This window comes from Topomyia yanbarensis, chromosome 3 (assembly GCF_030247195.1).
Source record: "Topomyia yanbarensis strain Yona2022 chromosome 3, ASM3024719v1, whole genome shotgun sequence".
Lineage (NCBI taxonomy): Eukaryota > Metazoa > Arthropoda > Insecta > Diptera > Culicidae > Topomyia > Topomyia yanbarensis.
The window spans coordinates 186,597,721-186,619,259 of NC_080672.1; the positions used below are offsets into that span (position 1 = coordinate 186,597,721).

At 41.0% G+C, this 21,539-nt stretch overlaps 1 protein-coding gene across 21 annotated transcripts in view; it reads left to right on the forward strand.

Annotated features, from left to right (window-relative positions):
* The window catches only part of LOC131691078 (metabotropic glutamate receptor 8), a 1,433,400-nt gene that overhangs the window by 739,069 nt on the left and 672,792 nt on the right, over window positions 1–21,539 (forward strand). The window lies entirely within an intron of this gene.

Sequence of the window (21,539 nt, forward strand, 5' to 3'; positions counted from 1 at the left end):
TTTTGACAAACTTGATTTTAAATAGAAGGTCCATCAGCTGCTGTTGAATTTTGTGTGGATCCGAGTTCTGGTTCCTGAATTACAGGGTGATACGCAGGCTTACCAATATGACTGCCTTTTTACTACTGTCGCTGTGCAACAGAATAGGATGTCTTTATGTGTGCTCGACGCTCTCTTGCTACAGCATGTTCGCTCGCCAAGCCGAACTGTAATGGCAACAGTGCAATCTTGTGAGAAAAGGTGCTGTTTGGGGACAGCCTGTTCGGCGCTCGTTTTGTTGACAATATTCTACGCTAAACGTAGCGAGCCGAATGGGCTGTCGGTTTACCATTTTTTTGTGTCTGCTGTTTCGCATAAACTGTCGCGGAGGCAGCCTTCTGAGAGGGATAACATTCTTCGTCCAAACTGGTAAAACTGTCGTCTAGGGCTGTCATATGATGAATGTCACCATTGAACATTTGCATGGAGTTTGAATCGACGCAGCGGCAATAATTTGCGCTAAAGCGGACCCTGCACGAGCAGAAATATTAACAATAAATCATAGATTGATTCTGTAGAATTTAAATGAGATTGATGGATTGAAGCAGTCTTATCAATATATTTATTGACAATATTTCTGTCTCGTGTAAGGTCCGCTTAAGGATCAACGCATGTTTAAGCGAACGAACGTGTAAAGTGTACTTTTCAGCATAACAGTTATACAGTTATGCTAATCATGCGCATTAATTTGGACGTGCTTTAGGCCTGATAAAACGCAGTTTTCAAACGTAGAAAAATTTGCCCAGGACAGAATTCTGGCACGATTTTCATTGGATGTCATTTAACATCAGTTTTCATTACGTTGTCTTGGGAAATTGATTTATAGCATGATGGATTGAATTGATTAAATAAATAGTTTTCTAATGCCGTTTTTTAATGAACAACCCCGGAGCAGTAAGTGGCAGTTTCTAGCGAAAGAGCCGGCCACTAGACGTGTTTATTCCCATTTCTGTCAGAAAGTGCAACACTAGTGCAATTCGCTGCCCCGGGCTAACTTAATTTAAGTATTTTTAGCATTTCACTTGTTTAGTTCTCACCGATTACTGTGACGTATGCAATCTGTATATTGTAAAAACGAAAACTGAACCAGCGCTGTTGTTGTAGAATATTTGCTGGTTAGTCGCCAATTTAAAGCTGGGGCGCAACGACTTGGATAGGGCGCAACAACCTGGATGGGGCGCAACGACATTGATGGGGTACAAAAACTATAACGCCACTATACGTAAAGTGGACCGGAAAATGAGCGGCGTGAATGCAAACATAACGAAAAGTACTAAATTGGTGCTTTTTGCTATGAAGGGTGCATTCCACATAAAAATTAATATCCGATTTCTTCGAAAAAAATTTCTCACACCCTTTAACAAAAAAGTGTGTCAATTGTTATTTGTTAAGCTTATTATTCAATAAATTGTACATATACCATAATAACCATAATGATAACTCGTAAACTTTACAATATATGGAAAGAAATTAAAATTAAAGTTGGATTTTTTATTGAACTTAACTTAACTCTTAAGAGTTCGGAAATTAGTATAAACAAATTGAATATTTTTATATCTCGATCCATTTTTTACTTTCTAAATATTTAGAATCATGTTGGAAAGATGGTGTAAAAGATTCATATGGGAGTCTGAATACTTCATGAGATATTTCAATAATACCAATAAAGCAAGGCTACTTTATAGTAGACACCCTGTGATAGAAACTTACAAAATGGTTTGTAAATCTGATGTGAATTTTGTTTGGTGATGGCAATGCCCTGTTTTTAAACATACGCCCTAAACGAACCCCCTGGAACTGTTACTGTTGAGGTATTAGGGCGGTAGTCTAGTACATAATATGCTCTTAACTCTTAACATAGGCTTTGTTCAACAAGCTGAGCCACCCTAGGGACTGAAATATACCTCTATGAAGTGGGTATATACAAAGTTGTGGCGAAAAAGTGAGCTAAGTTCGTGATTTTTTTAAAGTGCTTAATGCAAATTAGGCACTTTAAAAAAATCAAAGTTCCCGAGAGATCCGGTAGCGCGGTTATCGTGCATTCTGTTCTTTGTGCAGAATAATGCGAAATCTTTTCGAAATCAACAGGCTGTGTAGCGAAAGTATGAAAATATTTGGAACTTCATGTAAAAATTGTCTTTGTTCCAGTACCGAGAAAATTGGAAGTACTGAGCAAACAGGTAGAAAGTTATCCCGGAAGTCGCTTCTTGTTCTTCCTTTGGTACTATCGATACAGTTGAATTTTACAGTTTTCAATTGAATCGATCATCGGTGTAAATAGGAGCGTGTATTTTCTACTGCTGTTTTCTCCGAAACGATCACATGTAGTACTGGAACAAACCTATACATTGCTCCAAAACAAAAATTAAACCTTGCAGAAAAGTAGTTTTAGAATATTTAAAAAAAATCCGAACAGAGAAGATTATTCTTGTGACAGAGGTTGCTTGACTCAGAAAGCAACTTACAAAAATGAAGAGGCATGAAGATATTTTTCGTAATGTCCAACAACGAATATATATTATTTTGTTTTGTTGTATTCCGATGGAAAAAATGTTATGATCGTTTAAATGCGGATATAAAGACTAAATCTTTGATTTTTCCAGAAGCATGAAATTGGTACATAATATAGAATATTTTAATCAGAACAAATATACGACCGAAACAAAACCAATATTTTGGAAACATTGGTCGAGTGGGGGTATGTCGTTTTCAACAGGGATTAGTAAAATATAAGAAGAAGCCAGCTGGCGGATCCTATCCTAGATAGATACCACAACGGAATCTGCAAGCTGCCCTAGCGTGACGGAATTGACAAGACATTTGTCAATGTCATTCACTTAAAAATTGTAGAGAAGGGGGCTTAGACATGAGCCCTGGGGAAGGTCCACGTAGCTAATTCGTGATGTCGACAAATAACTTTGCGAAAAATACATATGTTTTTCAGACAACAAGCCCCCTGAGTCAGTAAGAAAACTGATGCCATCTGCTCTTTGCTAGCATATGCCATTTGAATTCCTGTTAAGAGCAACGCAAGGCAATCGTTCGTCTCTTTGCCTTCACGAAAGCCAAATTGTGTATCTGACAGTAAGTTATTTGCTTCGGCCCAATTGTCGAGACAGAACAAGACCATTTTCTCGATTAACTTCCGAATAGAAGAGAGCATTTCAATCCGTCCATAAAAGTTGTGATCGGAGGCTGTTCTTCTTGTTTTTTTTAATGGCGTGGACCTTCACTTGCCTCCAGCCATGAGGGACAAGGTTACTCTTAAGAAACATACTAAATTAATTCAACAAACGTCTCTTGGCAGATTCTTTAACAAGTATAATTTCATTATGTCTGGTCCTGGGGCTTTATTGTTACATTATCGTCCGCGAGGGGAAGCGGCGCGGTAGATCTTCTGTGCCGGGGCGGAATCCGTACAAACCTTCTTGGCGAAATCGAATGTCCAACTCTCTCGTTAGTACTGTTTCAGGTTCGGTTTCTCTCATTAATCCGTCACCGAACCAGCGACAGTAAGCGTTTGTTGGCTTTCATAAAATATTTCATTGGCTCAGGTAACCAGCCATTCCGGTTGATCTTGTACGCCGGTGACCTTCTTCGCGTACACGTTTCAACACTTTTTGTCCCACCACGGGTTGGGAGACCTTCCACGAGAGTTCGCGTTTGGTACACGTTTTCTGAGCTTGAATAGCGGTGTCGAGAATAAAGCCACCTAAGAAGCCGTACTCTTCCTCCGGAGGAAGGTCTTGCATGGACTCGAGTTTACCGGATGCCGGAGTTTACCGGAGCTCTTCCAATCACTATTTCGTTTGAGGTCAGACGAAATATTGATTGTACTCGTTGGCCTTAAGCCGTTAGCAATAGTGATTAAAATTGACAGAGGATCGCTGCCGTGTCGATCAGGAATTACCTTCCACATGCAATCTAACCGAGTCGAGCAGAGGGACAAGTCTAAGGAGCTTGGGCGCGCTGGGGGAGCAGGGATCCGTGTCATTTCACCGGTGTTCAAAATTGTCAATGGAGTTATCACAAAGTTTTTGGAGTGAGGTAGATTTCGATTATCATTATCATGAAAGCAATCCCATGCTATGCCGTGGGAGTTAAAATCAACTAAAACTAAGTTCAGTGCGGGAAAGAGTTCTGCAATGTCGCAAGATCTTCAATGCCTGGTGTCGAGGGAAGGTTAATGCTATTGAAAAAATAGCACGTTTTGATCCCCAGTACTCTTCCGTAAGAGTGTTCTGGATCCAAGCAAATAAAATTAAAATCTATTTCTGAAGTACGTCATGTTTCGCATAATAAATTTTAAAAGGATCGAGTTTCGGGATAATGTTTTTTTAATGCTACTGTTAAACAGTGATCAAATCCGTGACCTCGTTCGAATTAGCTATCGAAGGATACAATCGCTGAAAGGAGGGGCTATTTTGCAGTCAACTGCATTAAGAATGTTTTTATTGCAGTGAGAAAGCTTACCAGGATGCTTTTAAGAGGGTGTTCTGTAACAATACGGTCCACAGTGCTGGGAACTTCTTTTCTGAGCTCAGGTTTCGGAGACCAGGAGCTGTTTGCTTCGGTTTTGCACCAGTAAGTACTGTTATTTTGGAGGACATTGAAGAGACACCTTCTGAACATTACAACGAATCTTAGGAGAGGAAAAGTTCCTCCTTTTTCTATTGCTTCTAGATGTTCCCTGCTGGTGTTCATCAGAGTCACCATCGTCAGTAGACAAGCCAGTATAGATTTTTGTAGAGACTTGTGGCTTAGCTATTTAAAGCAGCATTTCTGCGAAAGATCCCTTAGAGCGTCCCTGAAGGGAACTCGTCAGTTTCTCTCCGCACTGTATCATCATGTCGGGAGATTATGTTGATTTCCCCCACTGTAAAGATACTTTTCGACACCCCTCCCCCAGGAGTCATCCACATGATTCTCATCGCATTTCCCACAACGAACCTTGTTGCTACAATGGGAGGCTGTGTGTCCTGATTGTTTACAATTTTTGCATTTCATTACCCGTGGCACAAAAAGGCGAACAAGTAGACGATCATTGTCAAAGAGGAGGTAGGTAGAGCAAAACCGACGAAGGTCACCCGATAAGAGTCTAAGTTGACGTATGACGTATCCTGTCAGCTGCCACTGATGTTGAATGCAAACATCCTGTATCTTCCCTGACTGAAGCATGGGGTCTTTAACTCTTGATAAGGCCGAGAGTTTGGGGCTAATAATGAATGTTATATTAATGGAAACACGGTTCTTTCACTTAGTTTAGAATCTACATTTATTTCGTAATAAAAACTGTTTTGAAAAAGGTGGCGATATAGTTGCCACCGCCCGGTAAACACGTTTTATTAAACTCTATTTCTTAAGGATAGTATAGGAAGAAATCCAAACGAAAGCTTAAGCTAGCTACCGTTATGCCCGTTTTTATGTAACCATTTTTGTTATTGCTAGATTCACTGTTTTTACCTCCATCTTTGTTCAGGGCAGTGCTCAGGACATTTTTAAGGGGGTTGGTTTTATTCGTTTCTTACAAAAGAAGGGTATAGCAACCCTCAAACTTTGAAGATCTTTTCTCAGGTATGGAGGCCCTATTCTTTTGTATCAATCGACTCAGCTCAACAAATTGGGACAATGTCTGTTATCGAGAAGGAATCTTGAACAGACAGTGCTGCCTGTGGCTCGTGGCAGTGCGGATTACTGCAGTGATTTGTAGTAAGCTTACCGACTAAACCTAAACCTCTTGTTCCTTCCAGCCTTCAACTTACGCAGTCACCGTTAGGTATTACCTCAGTAGGGATTGTGTGTTTACTCTTTTTATATTGTGTTAATTGTTCGTAGATTTCCCATTGCTGTTGTTTTTTGCTTGCTGTCCAACTTTCGCGCTATATCTAACTTGCTGATGTCTACTGTAAATATCGTCACCTGCCGAGACGCGAAACGATCCAGATGACCGACATGTCTTTACAACTACCTTTCTTGACGCTAGTCGTTTCGAATTATCCTGATTAGCTGGTGCTGAGCGGGGTACTCTCACAGGAATAGAAATTTTTGCTTACCGATTCCCGTTTTTGTAAACCATTTAGCTCTCAGGCACTAGGACAGACCACAGGCGGTGGTATTTTTTTGGATGATCTTATCCCGATTTCTCTGACTTCGTGTTGTTTGTTTGTTGTTTTTCATCCATAGCTGATGTTGCAAGCTCAGAAAGAAGGGAAACATTTCAAAAGTAATTCAAAGCCTTCATTGGAATGGGTTTGAGACAACTATATTGCCACCTATTTAGATTCATTTTATTTTGATCTTTGTATTTTTTGCAACTCAAGAACCGCGTTTTCGGATAAAAAATACTTGTTTTTACAAATTTTGATCACCAACTTATAGGGTGTAGAGTATTTTATTCAAAATCGAGTTAATTGTATTGTCCGTGCAGGAAAAGAAAAGGTGACAATATAGTTGCCACTGTCTTATAAAGGGGTAAAACAGCTAACATGAGGACGACCGCGTCACATTCAACCCGATTAGATGGTACATATACACTATACTCCTTTGCAAAAGGCCCGTAGCCAGCAAAATAATTTGCGTGCTTCAAATTATTTTCCTTCACCAGAAGCTTATCAGGGCTAAATATTGATGTTTCTGTCACCGCCGAATATTGCTTCATCAGAACTCGAAAAATCTGCAATAGATCCAAACATTTCTTGTCTTCGGTCCGGAAAAGTTTACAAATGGCCCGGTTGCGGAGGGTGGGTTTATTTTTAGTCGGGGAGGTGATTTTATTGCGACATCCATCTCGCCTTGAGGCAAACCATTATCAACGAAAGCCGTTTTTGCACGGGTTGTATTATAGTCATGAATGAGGAATATACAGTCGTGATTCACTTGTTGGCCCACAGCCTATGTCCAACTAACGAATTTGATTCGCTAGTTGGACCAACTGACAAATGTCAAAAACTCTCCAAAGAAGACGTTAGTAGTGTAAAAGATTAATAAATAGATTGTCAAAGCAAATTTGACATGAGATTTTGGCGTTCAGATGTTTTTCAGTTGGACAAAGGTCCAACGGCACGGCACGAAATATTATCTGTCATTCTGCCCGAGACTTGCGCGCAATTCATTCAACTTTCAGCCAAAATATCTTATGAAGGTTGCAATGATGTTCGGAAGGATTATTTGAAAACATCCATACCATGAAAAAATCATATAGGATGAAATACTCTTTGCTTATAACACTAAACTTTTGCACTCTCTTCCTCTTACTACGTGATGAAGCTACAATATGCACATATTTATATCACATATACTTATCTATACATCACACTTACTTTCACTTTGAACACACGTACATATTACATTTTCAATGATAAAGTGCAGCGAAAATTATTTTTTATTAAATTTTTTTTTGAGGACCTCACAAAAATAGGTCTTGCCAAGAACCTTCCAAACAAGTATTCTAAACAAAAATATAAATTTTATTGGTTTTGTGACAACTCAGAAAAGGTATCTAAAGCTTTTGGTATCGGTTTTAATCATACTTCTCCTACAGGTTAAACCATTTATAATTTTATTAGCCAGAAAATTACTATGAGATGTTGTTCCTCTGTCATAATAATAATTTTATAATGAGAGGTTGGTTAACTTGTTTGCAATATCAGCCAGGGTATTCAGATAAATTCAATTTTCTTGAACGATATAGACACTGTGGGTATACAGAATAACTTTTGAACCAGAAGTCGTAGCCTATTACTTTTCTTGGAAAAGTTGTACACTGTACTAGTATCTGCCGGAGTTAGCATTGTACATTTTTTAGAACACATAGGAAACTGTCTACACAAATTTAAATATGAAAATTTGTGCCACCCTAGTAGTCATAATATGACATATATTATGTTTGTTAAACATGTATGTGAAAATAGTTAAAACTGACGAAGCTACGGCATTTATCTTGAAATGTATCCAGTGAAAATGTAATCGTGCACAGAGCATTCGCACGACTGATTTGTTTAGAAATATTTCCTAAATTATGAACGAAGGGTTTTGCATACAAAGATGAATAACTTTTATAAGCATAAAACATTATTTTCATCCTAATTATTAGTGAATTTCCCCAAAATTCCACGCGGCCTTTCCCGATTGAAAGGAACGGCCGCGCTCCATGATACGCCGCGCTTAGCCCATCTGTCATAATATCGCGATTTTACATAACGAAGGGCTAAATGAACCAACAGGTCTGTGCCACAAAAGGAAAAGGGCTAAAGGATAACACATATTGTTCCAGAAAACAGCACTGCGTTATGCAACGTTTTGTGCAGGTTGATTATACCAGGTGCAAGTGGTGCCAAATTCACAACGTTCATTCCGAATTGAAAAGTCCTTTTAGATTACAGAATTGATAAAATTGGTTAAATGAGATAAACTAATCAATCAAATTCTGTTTTAAAAATTGTCCTTGCGTCTAAAACAAAATGGGAGGCTTATTATTACCGCTACATACTAAATTTTAAGCGCAAATAGCAAATACAATTGCTAGTTACACCAAAAGCTTACTGGCAACCTTACAGCGGCATTTAAGAAGCAGTTGGTGCGGCGTGTACGTTTCAGTGAATCTCTCAATAAAAATTCCAACGTATAGGACGAACTTGTTAATAATTATTGGAGTATACCAAATATCAAACGTAGTTAATTTAATCGTGCGTGCAAACGCGTAAAAGACGGGAGCGGACTTGGTGGGCACAATGTCAGAACCACCACAACGAATTCTCTAGACTATAAATGGTATTGGTTTTAAATTTCAAAGCAAAAACGTGATTGGAACACTTCAGCGAACCACCTGTTTTTTTCTTTTTTCCAATGCGGGGGGAAGGGCATGTCATGTTTGTTCTTAAACGACTTTTTTCTTCGCTCCAAAGAGTGTTGCAGTAGTTCTGTGTAAAAGTTTGAGCTTAGAGATGCAAAGAGGCATGAGTTTCGGGCTTCCGAGTTTTGTTTTTTTTTTCATGAGCTGTATAAGTATAGTCAAACATGAAATTTCAGAAACAACTAACATACCGCGTAGTAGCACAGCACCGGCTGGCTGGCTGGCTTGATTGCAGAGGGGAAGGAGCTATCTGACCAAGAACTTATTTCTCATAACAGTTCGATATGGCTTAAAGCCGCAGGCAAATTACTCTTACGTATGTGTTGGTGACCATACTGACATAAAAAGAAATTCGCGTTAAAATAATTTACCCAAGAGACTTGAACCGACAATCATTGTCTCACCGAAGACACCCCTTTATTAACTGAGCTAACGCGATACATAACAGCGTGATGGCAAAGTGGCATACATAAGTTTCGCTTGAGCGTGAACGATCTAAGCGCAGAGCTTCTGCTCGTGCATGCATGGGTATGGTACATTGCAAGATGACGTCGTATGAGTAAAAATGCTCGAAAAAATGACAGCTCAGCGAGCTTGTTTACATGGACTTCGAAATTCTTTTATTCCGATTCAGTGCAAGTGAGCGTGTCATATCTTCGAGCATTTTTACTCATATGACGTCAACTTGCAATGTCCCATACCCATGCCATGCACGGGCCGCAGCTCAATACGCTTGAATCGTTCACGCTCAAGCGAAACTTATGTATGTCACTTTGCGAAGACACTGTCATGTATCGCTATAGCGCAGTTAGTAAAGGGGTTTCTTTGGTGAGATATTGATTGTCGGTTCAAGTCTTGGTAATTGTTTAATGCGAATTTATTTTTATGTCAGTTGGTCACCAACGCATACGTAAGAGTTATTTACCTGCGACGTCAAGCCATACCGAACTTTTGAATGAGAATGAAGTTCCGGGCCAGAGCGCTCCTTTCCCCTCTGCAATCAAGCCAGCCAACCAGCCAGCTGTGCTACTAACGGTAGGGGAGACCGGGGCTAGTTGGCGGTGTTTTCAGTTTTCATTTTTTACTGCTTTGACTTTGGTAGATCTTGCAAAATAGAACACGTTGTATGAAATAATAGACTGTTGGCAACATCTCTGAATTTTATTAAAATGTTTGATACGTTGTCTTCATTTCTAGAGACAAAAAAAGTAACGCGGAAAAGCTGCCAACTTACCCCAGCCTCGGGGTAAGTTGGCGGTATGCATGGGGTAAGTTGGCGGACTGCCAGAAAATAAGCAATTCATTAGGAATACAATCACATAAGTGGTCCATATGGAATGTGCCGATTGTCTTTTCAATAAAACTGTATAGTATTCGGCATATCTCATTATATTTCAGTTTCAATTTCAGTGGACCATTCATACACAACGTCAACGGAACGGAACGTTTTGACGTACGGGACCTGAGAACGGGCACACGAGAAACGCATTTGAATTATCCTGACGGAACAGTGACGTAGCTGATGTATCGTCTGAATCGGGCTTATAAGACCGAACTTGGGGAGAGAGCGTAACTTAACACTAGAGAACGAGCGAAGGGTCGCAGTCGCTGGGATTGAACGTGAGCATCATTCTGTTGGCGAAATTTGACTCGATCGGTCGTGATTTTGTAGTTGTGCGTCGGTTGATTTAAAATGGCCACTAAGCGTCACGACAATGGCGCAGTAGACGCTCCCGTTCGGTAAGTATACCTGGTCCGAAAATAGGTATAACTAGTAGGTATAAATGCGCTTACCATTAAATGGGGAGGCGACTAATAATGTAGCTCCCAGCGTCATGTTCATAGAAATCAAGAGCGACATGAAGGGTTATTTTAATTGTAAAGTTTGTTGCAAAAAATATATAAAGTATAGGGAAATTTGAGCGAAAGGACTCAATAAAGGAAAGGAGCGAGAGGACTCCTGAAGAAAATGGAGCGGAAGGACTCCTAGGTAATTAAATAACTGGAGCGAGAGGACTCCTGAAGAAAATGGAGCGGAAGGACTCCTAGGTAATTACTTTACTTTAGGTAAAAAAAATAAAACAAACATAAATGGAACGGTAGGCCACCGGTGGTATAATGTTGCCGGAGCGAGAGGACTCCATAAAATACACAAGGCTTCAAAAAAAGAGGAGCGATGACGAGCTTTAATTATACGAACGAAAAAAAAATGGTCGAAACTAAAACAATAAAGCAAATAAAATAAACCCTTCTTCAATAAACAGAACATAACGCTAGGCAAAGTATATGAAATATAAATAACAGTATAACACACTTCATCGTAGTATTGTATAGTAGTTACGTATTAAGGTTACTATTACTTTTTCAGAAAACTAAAGAAGAAAAACTCGAAATTGGACACAATAATGAAGGAATTAGAGCAAGAAAAGCTTGCCAGGGCAGAGTTGGGAAAGCAGCTCGAGAAGGCTAACGAAACTATGATGGCTCTGCAGGCAAGTTTAAGAACACCGCGCAGTGAAAGTGTGGATAGCACAGCGTTCTCAGGATATGTAGGTCCTTCCAGTACCCAACACCAACGAAATGAGTCGGGTGCTGAAATGTCACGATTCATGACGTCAGTGAACCAAATGTCCATTACCTCTATTACTGTACCGGAGTGTAAGCCCTCTGTAGCTGGTGAGCAGATTGGACGTCGCGACTATCAATTATGGATTGATCTATTGACGGATTCGCTGAAGTTAGCGGGAGTAGAGGCTGAGTCGACTAAATTCGTGATCTTCAAAGTAAAAGCCGGACCACTTCTGCTAGACATCTTTAAGAACACAAAGTCGTCTCCAGAGAGCCCCGATGAGGCAGAATACCCTTATGCAAACGCCTTGTTCAGACTGAATGCGTACTTTGGGTCCGCTTCGGATATTATGTTGCAGCGCCGTAAGCTGGCATTGATGGTGCAGGATCCGGTGGAATCAGATTTATCATTCATAATGAGAGTCGGTTCTACGGCTCGGATGTGCGACTTCAAGGATGGGAAGCAGTTCGAAGAAATCGTCAATGCTGTTGCGACTCATGCAAGAAACAAAGACGTGCGTATCGTAGCTCTTAAAATGCTCAATCGTCAAGGTTCATTTACGGAATTGGTTGATGCGGTCCGAGAAATCGAAGCGGTTTCGATCAACGAAGCATATTATCGTTTGCAGCACGGCACGCCAGAGCAAACTAATGTGGCGGCGGTTAGCGCCGCTTTTCCAAGAGCGGGTTTGTCACGTCGAAATACCAATCGTCCTGGTGTTCGTGGCAGATTTGGACAACAATATCCGAACCACTCCAGATACGCCTTCCATCGGTATACGGACCGGAAAGGATTCGGAAACACTCAGGAGGCGGAAGCTTATCGCTGCTTCAGATGTAATAGCGTCTATCACAAAGCGGAGGATTGTTTTGCCATCGATAAGATCTGTCTAAAATGCGGTCGTAAGGGTCACATTCAAAGAGCGTGTCGCCCAACACACCCCAAGGAAGACCGTCGCGGAATGGGAGAAGAGCAATCGGATGTCAAGCCTGGAAAGATTGCGGCTATTGACGTCGAAGTTGTAGCGGAAGCAGAGGAGCAATCGGACGACAAAAATGTAGGTGTTACCAACTAAGTTATCGGCGATGAACAAGATGATTTACATATGGAAATTTGAATTTGTCTATTTGCTATTAATGAGTTGAAGTTGAAAAAAAGAATAATAATAAAAAAATGAATAAATAAAAGATGACTTCGAGTATTTCCTAGTATATCAATGTTTATAATGATAGATTAGATCGTTTTTACGTCTGGTTAATAAACTTTTATTTGCAGTTGCATATTGCAACGTTTACGACAACGAATTCAACAGCTGACGTTGGTACCATAATGGCAACAGTCGCAGGATTGAAGTGTGAGTTTCTCATAGACTCTGGGGCTCAGGTGAACACAATAACTGAACAGCGATTTGCCATACTGTGCACAGAGGATCAATACAGGAAAGAACTATATAATGTTCAGGATAGTACCGATCGGCCTCTAAGGGCATATGCAACTGCTGGCGAGATAGAAGTGCTATCAACCTTTGAGGCATACATGTATATATCGGAAAACAGACCAACCCTACTCGAAAAATTCTATGTTGTGAAGGAATGCCGGTCTCTTTTAGGACGTGCTACGGCAACTCGATATAGTGTTCTACTGCTCGGGTTGCAGGTCCCAGTAAATCCAGTGAAGAGCAGGTCACATTCGTGGTACGAAGCGGACGAGATTGCATCGGTAGTGGTAGACCAAGTTTTTCCCAAATTCAATATCCCTCCAGTGCACATAAGTTACGACAGAACAAGACCACCATGCCGCAACATCTTTATGAATATTCCGATTGCGGTTAAGCCGATGGTTGAGAATCGGTTGAAACAGCTTCTTTCGGCAGGGATTATTGAGCAGGTTACGAACGAAATGGACAACTCGTTTTGTTCGTCAATGCTAGCAATACCCAAGGGAAAGGATGACATAAGGTTAGTTATTGACCTTAGAGGACCTAACAGCTACATCGAAAGATCTCCGTTTGCCATGCCGAGCCTGGAAAAAATTCTTGCTGAATTAGACGGGGCACAGTGGTTCTCGACTATAGATTTGGTCAACGCATATTTTCACATCGAGCTTGACGAGAAAAGTCGTCATCTGACGAATTTCTGCACCGAGTTTGGCATGTTCCGGTGCGTTAGATTGCCATTCGGGCTATGCAACGCACCGGACATTTTCCAGGAGGTGTTGCAGCGTAGGATTCTCGGAGGATGTAGTGGTGTTAAAAATTATTTAGACGATATCCTTGTCTACGGGAAAACTCCAGAAGAGCACGACGAGAACTTAGAAGCGGTTATGGCACGACTTCGAGAGCACAACGTACAAATTAATGTATCTAAATGTGTATTCAAGAGTCAATCCGTTAAGTTCATCGGATTTAAATTAACTCCGGAAGGCTGGCAAATAGAGGAAGAAAAAATGCGAGCTATTGAAGAGTTCAGAACACCAGAAACTATCGCAGAGGTGAAGAGTTTCTTGGGTTTGGCGACGTTCGTCGACAAGTTTGTGCCACATCGAGCAACGCGAACTGAAAAGTTGCGTGCGTTGGCTAACGCAGAAAGTTTTTATTGGTCCGCCGAAGAAGAATTAGAATTCCAAGCATTTAAGAAGGAAGCATTGCATCTTATTAAAACACTTGGTTATTACAACACGTCGGACAGAACGGAGATATTTGTCGATGCGTCAGCTGTCGGCCTCGGAGCCATCTTAGTACAGTTCAATAACGTTGGAATACCGAGAATCATAGCTTGTGCGTCCAAAGCTCTAACCACAACTGAGCAGCGGTATCCTCAAACACACCGAGAAGCTCTAGCGGTGGTGTGGGGCGTCGAACGATTTGCGTACTATTTGTCGAGCAGATCGTTCATTATCAGAACAGATGCCGAAGCAAATCAATTTATTTTTGGCGGAAAGCATCGTATCGGCAAGCGAGCAGTTTCGCGAGCAGAAGCGTGGGCTTTGCGTTTACAACCTTTCGACTTCTCTATTGAACGAGTACCAGGTGAATTCAATCATGTTTTGAAAAAAATAATGGAATGGTAACAAACTAACGAATACTTATTGAAATAGGCGATGAAAACGTTGCAGATGTTATGTCAAGGCTATTACATAACTCCCAGGAGGCTGAACCGTTCGACGATAGCTGTGAGAATCACGTATTGTTTGTCTTGGATATTGGCAATATGGAAATTTCCCTAGCAGAAATTGAAGGGGCTACCGAGTCGGATGAAGAGTTGATACAAGTAATTGAGGCCCTTAAGTGCGACAAATGGCCCCGGGATTTACGCAAATATGAAGCGCAGAAGAGCAACCTCCACCATCTCGGTTCATTGGTTTGTAAAGACGGTAAAATTGTTCTTCCTCATTCTTTGCGACGAAGAGCCATGGAATCCGCTCATGGGGGGCACGTGGGAGAAGTCGCCATGAAAAGAATCATGCGCGAATTCTTCTGGTGGCCACGCATGGCTTCAGAAACTGAGCTGTTTGTCAAACAATGCCAAACATGTTGTATGTTGTCCAGAAAAAATCCCCCGTTGCCTATTTCATCTCGTGATCTTCCCGAGGGCCCGTGGGAAATCATTCAAACGGATTTTCTTTCTATTCCGAATTATGGAACAGGAGACTTTCTAACTGTGGTAGATACATACTCTCGCTATCTCTCAGTTGTCGAGATGAAGCGAAAAACAGCTGAAGCGACCAACGCTGCGCTCTGTGAAATCTTCAAACTTTGGGGATGTCCTCGCATTTTGCAGAGTGATAACGGTCCACCATTTAATAGTACAACATTTTGTTCATTCTGGGAAAATAAGGGGGTGAAAGTTCGGAAGTCGATACCGTTAAATCCTCAATCAAATGGGCTCATTGAGCGACATAACCAGTCTATAATTAAAGCCGTATCAGCTTCTACAATAGACGGTTCTAATTGGCGTAGGAGCTTGGAAACATTCGTACACAACCACAATACGCTGATTCCACATGCACGACTCATGGTCACGCCGTTCGAACTGCTGGTAGGCTTTAAATACCGTGGTCAATTTCCAAGTCTTTGGAATGAATACCGTTTCAAGGAACTGGACCGCGAAAACGTACGTGAATTAGACAAAGAAGCCAAATTAAATAGCAAGTATTACGCGGACGAGGTACGAGGAGCAAAGGAGAGCCGTATTAAGGTGGGCGATGTCGTGTTGATGAGCCAGCAAAAGAAATTCAAAAGTGACCCGACGTTTCCATCGGAGCGATTCACGATAATAGCACGAACAGGGGCAAAAGTAGTCGTTATGAGCGGTAATGGGGTGCAATATACCAGGAATGTGCAGGACGTAAAATTGGCTCCACCAACACAAGAGATAGATAATTCGAAACAGGAAGAAATTCAGGACGAAGTGCATCAAAATTCAGATAATGAGGGAAGGAGAGTTATATCAGAGAACGATTCAGAAAATCACTATATAAATTTTCCAGGTTGCGATAAGCCGAGCGTTGATAAAGCCACGCGCCGACAGCGGGTCAACATAAAACGACCGGCCAGGTTCAATGACAGTTATGTTTATCGTGTGTACCAATAAAATGTACCCATCTTATGAATCTTTCTTTTAATCATTCGATAAATATAAAAATTTCAAAAATAGTTAAAGATAGAAACCACATTCTATCATTAAAGAAAGGAAATGGGAGTAGAGGTGGGGAATATTGTAGTATATAATTGGTTTGGGTAATTAAATATCTAAAGTTGGTTAAAAATATCTACCGGTATATTACCATAGAACGAAAAAGGCTATACTTTGCCGGAGGAATTCCTGCTTCAAGATATAGGTGAGAGGGGAGACTGCATTTGTGTGCAATAGTCTTGTTGATATAGACAAAGCACGATGGCGAGAAATGATGCCCGAAGTTGGGATGAATGCTGAGCAAATAAGGTGAACACGATTCTCTAATCGAGGCTACATGAGTGGTATGATAGTTGAGAGAGAGAGAGAGAGAGCGAGCGCACGATCGGAAACATTTCTCATATGTATATGCGACGCAGTCCTTCTATATATGGTCTACTTAATTAGGCCTTGCATTGGTATTCTAGGTCGAGTGACGTCATTGTCCGAAAAAATTAGAACAAAATTTTCTGATAATGACGCCATTTCAAGAATGTATTAGTGGATTTGCGTGTAATATACAACTCAAATATGGAGAGTTGCTTTGGTGACATACGTCGGTTACGTTTCGTGTGGATGTCGGGAGATAGAGAGAGCGTAAGATTGAGGGAGAATTTCAATATAACGATGACGAAGAAGTTCTAGTCAGCGACATGCGTCTTTCACTGAGCTTTGGGAATAGCTCATTCGAGTTGTAAAGTACGAATTACACGATACGTCACGCTTGCGTCATTGGTACTGCCCGTCAGAGTAACGTCAGAATTAGTTACATAAGATACAAATAAATGGACCATTCATACACAACGTCAACGGAACGGAACGTTTTGACGTACGGGACCTGAGAACGGGCACACGAGAAACGCATTTGAATTATCCTGACGGAACAGTGACGTAGCTGATGTATCGTCTGAATCGGGCTTATAAGACCGAACTTGGGGAGAGAGCGTAACTTAACACTAGAGAACGAGCGAAGGGTCGCAGTCGCTGGGATTGAACGTGAGCATCATTCTGTTGGCGAAATTTGACTCGATCGGTCGTGATTTTGTAGTTGTGCGTCGGTTGATTTAAAATGGCCACTAAGCGTCACGACAGTCATCATTCCTTTTTATCTTTGAATACGATAGAAAAGAACGGAAGTTAATCGAAGATGTGACTGACTGGTTTTATTTTGTTTAATATGATGCAGTTATTTAAATACATTAGAATGATTGAAACAAAAAAGAATATAACGTGACAGGACTATTCGATAAAATCAGGTAACATTGCTTTTCTCTATTCTGTCTACTACTTCTGGTAATAAATCCGAATTCATTTTTAGTAGCATTATATCCTTTATAGCTACGTCGCTGAGTCTCATCCTAGAATCAGTCAGTATGTACTTGACTGCACAGACGTTCAACCGCTACCTGTGTTGAAGGTGCAGATAGTACAATCATGGCAAGCCGATATAAACGAGGGTTTGAAAATTTCCTCTTCTTCCAGTATTGAAAAATATCAAAACGAGGAACCGTCGATGGAGTTATAATGCTGGTATTTGGATCACCAGGTTCAGCTGCTGTTGTGAATTGTTGAGCTTTGTATATACTGTTAGTGGATTGTTGTAAAGGGAGGCATGAGATGCCAGATGTCTGCACAGAATTACCAGCAGTGATGTTAACTTTTTCTCTGTTTTCCAGTTTCATCAGATCAAACAATAAACATTCGTTTACTGAATTCTTGGCAGAACTGGATGCACTGTTGTCCAAAACTTCTTCATTGAAAAAAATCATCAAATCCTCGATGAAACCGGTGTTGGGTGGTGCTTTTGCTTCTCCACCCCTCTCCTCTTTCAACCCATTTATGTCGTCCAAGCGGTTATTCAATACAATGAGGTATTCCTGAAAAGAAATGTTCATCCATAAAATGATCACATTTTGTATGAAATATAAAGGTACCTGCACATCTTTCTTATCGCTCGTACTTAATCTACCTGATCCAGCAAAATTGAAACGTGGATCCAAGAACAAACTAGCTTTGAAGGCCATGCTTTCACTGAGCTTATGGATTCTTTTTTCCATTGATGCTAGCAATTTCGCAGCCAATGTGTTGTGCCCGTTTTCAATGGCGTGTAGTTCAGCCTGGCAGATCAACCAATCAGCATAGAAATCGGAAAGGGGAACGTGATCTTTTTGCAATTTGAGAGTCAACACATATATTGGTTTGAACGCTTCGCAGAAACGATCGACGAACGACCAGTGATTTTTCAAATCTGTGAGATAACAAAAAAATTTCAATATTGTATAAATAAATGTAGAACTTGAATAATGACGATTAATACTAACCTAGCGATGGATCCTGACTCTGTAAGATTATCAACAATGGTTTGGATCTTAGAGCTTGAAAGTATCGTAGTAGAAGAAACCATACATTCCACCGGGTTTCGTTTACCTTAGGCGGCAAAGGTATTTTGTGTAGTACAAAAAGTTGACGGTTGACTTTGTGATGCATCATAAGACATATTTTATTAATACGTGCCAATCTTGTCTTATGCAATTTAATGACGTCAAACGCAACAAGTTGAGCCCCACATCTAACGCTATTCAGGATTTCGAGGTCTCCAAACTTGTCAGTAATTATGGAATCGGCGCTACCATCTCGCTCGATTTCAAAATCATCAGTTTGTTCAGATGTAGTATCGTTGCTATCGTCATCTGTTCCATTGTCTGCTTCGTCATTTGCTTCGACGTCTATTTCATCGTCACTTTCTGTTTCCAGGAAGTCCTTATGATGGAATTCATTTAATAATTCGTTCTCAGCTGTCAGCATACTGCGCCATGGTACAGCTTCATCGGTGAATGTTTCCATCAATTGTTTAAGGAGCCGTACAGTGGCACACATATTGGCACCATTGTCATGTGCAATGGCGAAAATCTCCCGAATTTCCAATCCGAACTCGTCCAATTCTTGTTCAAGAACTTTTGCCAGATTTTCTGTCGTTTGCCGTTCGTTTATCTCATGCACAGCTTTGAGGATGAAAACAGAATGAACATATGAAAAAGAGCCGATTGGATTTTTGGAATTAGTGATGCACTTACCTAGATGTATTATTTTAATGTTGTCTTCGTCATCGGCATGAATTGATACCGAACACAGATCGCCCTCGTCGGGATGCAGAATCGATTTTGATGCTCACTAATTTTTTGTAACAGCTTTTTTTACAAATTCCGTAAGACCTCTACGTGTCATTTGTAAACCGGATGCCTTTAACAAGGGATGTAGTAGCGTTTTGGAACCGGACCATTCAATGAAATTGAATGGCAGGCTGTTACATGACACAAACTGAAGAAGTCCAAGAAGCACGTTGCGCTTATCCATTTCAACGAGCAGCTTTGAAACTCTTGGTTTTTTGGAGGAAGGCTCTACTTCGACTTTATCGTCCAGCGCCAATTCCTGCAGGACATTCGGATGGTTGCTATGGAAATGTCGTTTAAAATTACCCGCGACAAATGACTTTCTCTGCTCGTAAGAGCACTTTCGAACACTGTCAATATCAACAGCGCAACGGTAAACGATTGTTTCGCCGTCCTGCACTTTCTCCACAACCTGCAAAATTTTCTCTTTCTGAGTTTTTGTTTTTGATTCATTCTCACTATGAACGCTACCACTCTCAATCAGAAATTAATTGGATAAAACGTTTCAACTTTTCACACGCAATCGGATCGTAAAGCGATAATGAACAGCCAATTGATGCTTATGAATGTCTCTATAAGTTGAACAAGAGAGCAGCAATGAACTAACGTGAAATCTGGAGACTGGGGCACTCACGTTGTGTTCATTCGGGGTTTCAAGCATCATATCGGTTTTCATTTAGTGTGGCGATAAAAGTTTGTAAATGTGCGTGTATAAAGCGCTTGAATGAAGAGTTCCAAATGAGTGTTCATTGATATGATAGAAAGCAACCTTGTTGACAATATATAAGATGAGTCAGTACGCTGCATGACGATATCGTTTAGAAACGAGATCATAGCATAGTCCCTACGTTCTTTCACTGTTTGAATATCTATCGACATACAACGTGCTTCATATGATGGAAGAGGGAATACTGTCCATCTTAACTTGCGTAGTGTAACGAGTACGTTAATTGTAAATAATTAAATGTATATAGATTTGTAAATATTAGTACGTATGCGTAAATTGTTTTTTCTAAATTTTTTAATATGCATGGTATCCATATTATCAATTTAAACCATGGAGAAATGTTCGCAAAATCGAGTTGCTACGGTAGCGCGAGAGAGACTTCATCAAGAGACTTGCTATAATACGAACTTGATGAGTGCCCGCAGTTCTTCGCAAGTGCCCATTACTAATTTGCTGGCCTAGAGATGCCGCCGGTGAGGGGAGGGATTGGGCTGCCGAAAGAGGCCATCGACCCTTGGTCAATTTCACGAATATTTGCACTGTTGGGAGAGCGTTTTGTTTCACTTTAATGTTTGGACAGGCTGCAGCCGTGCATGATAGACGCCGTCCGCAGAAATGAGATGCGGTCATGAAACTGGGGAAGTTCGGGATGATCAATATGATATTGGAAATGTCTCTATTGTCTCTATTCGTGGAAATTGCGTCAGATCCACTGACGAAGATCTCCAAATCGCGGTTATTCTGAGGATTCCCAGAGCCCAATAAACCACTTTAATCGTTTCAGTGGAAGAGGCAAGAGTGGTTCAATTTTGTTCGCGCCGTGATGTGTTTAGTGTGGTAAAATGACTCGACATTAATTGTTTCACCAAATTGCTAATAAGTTTCCCTCCCCAATAGAAAAGTATTGCAAAGTATTGCAATAAGTAGCTTGGCGATTCTAGTGTGTGCGTTGTTGGCAAAATATAAGGTAAACCCGTAATTTATGGTTACCACCAAAATGTGCGCGTGCTGATTTGTTCTCGTGCGACGGCAATTTATTTCACAGGTTCGTGGCAGCCGTCGAAAATCCGACACATCACACCTCTTCGTTAGTGACCGCTCTTGACCCCACGATTCGGCCCAAAGTTGGTCCCGGCGGTACACGTGGCCGGAAGAAGGCAGCGTCCGTCAAATCGCGCCTTGGCAGGACCACTCGAAGACAGCAGATTCAACATCAACAGCAATCTAAACCTTCCGGTGACGACCGAAGGTTTCGACGGAAGTATCCCGTCTGCGTAAGTTCCACGAATCGGCGGTGGAGACCATCGTCGTCAGTCCAGTCCGATCAAGGGTGATCGCACGTGGTGTCAGCAGTAGCAGCAGCAGCAGAAGGAATTGCCGTCTCCCGCCACCATGTCCACGTAAATCCTAGGTCGTGATTAAAGTGAAATATATGTTGTGATTGTCCATGCGCATCGGGTCACATTAGACGGCCTTACCCTACCGTCAGATTTTGCCAGCCGTGGCTCGA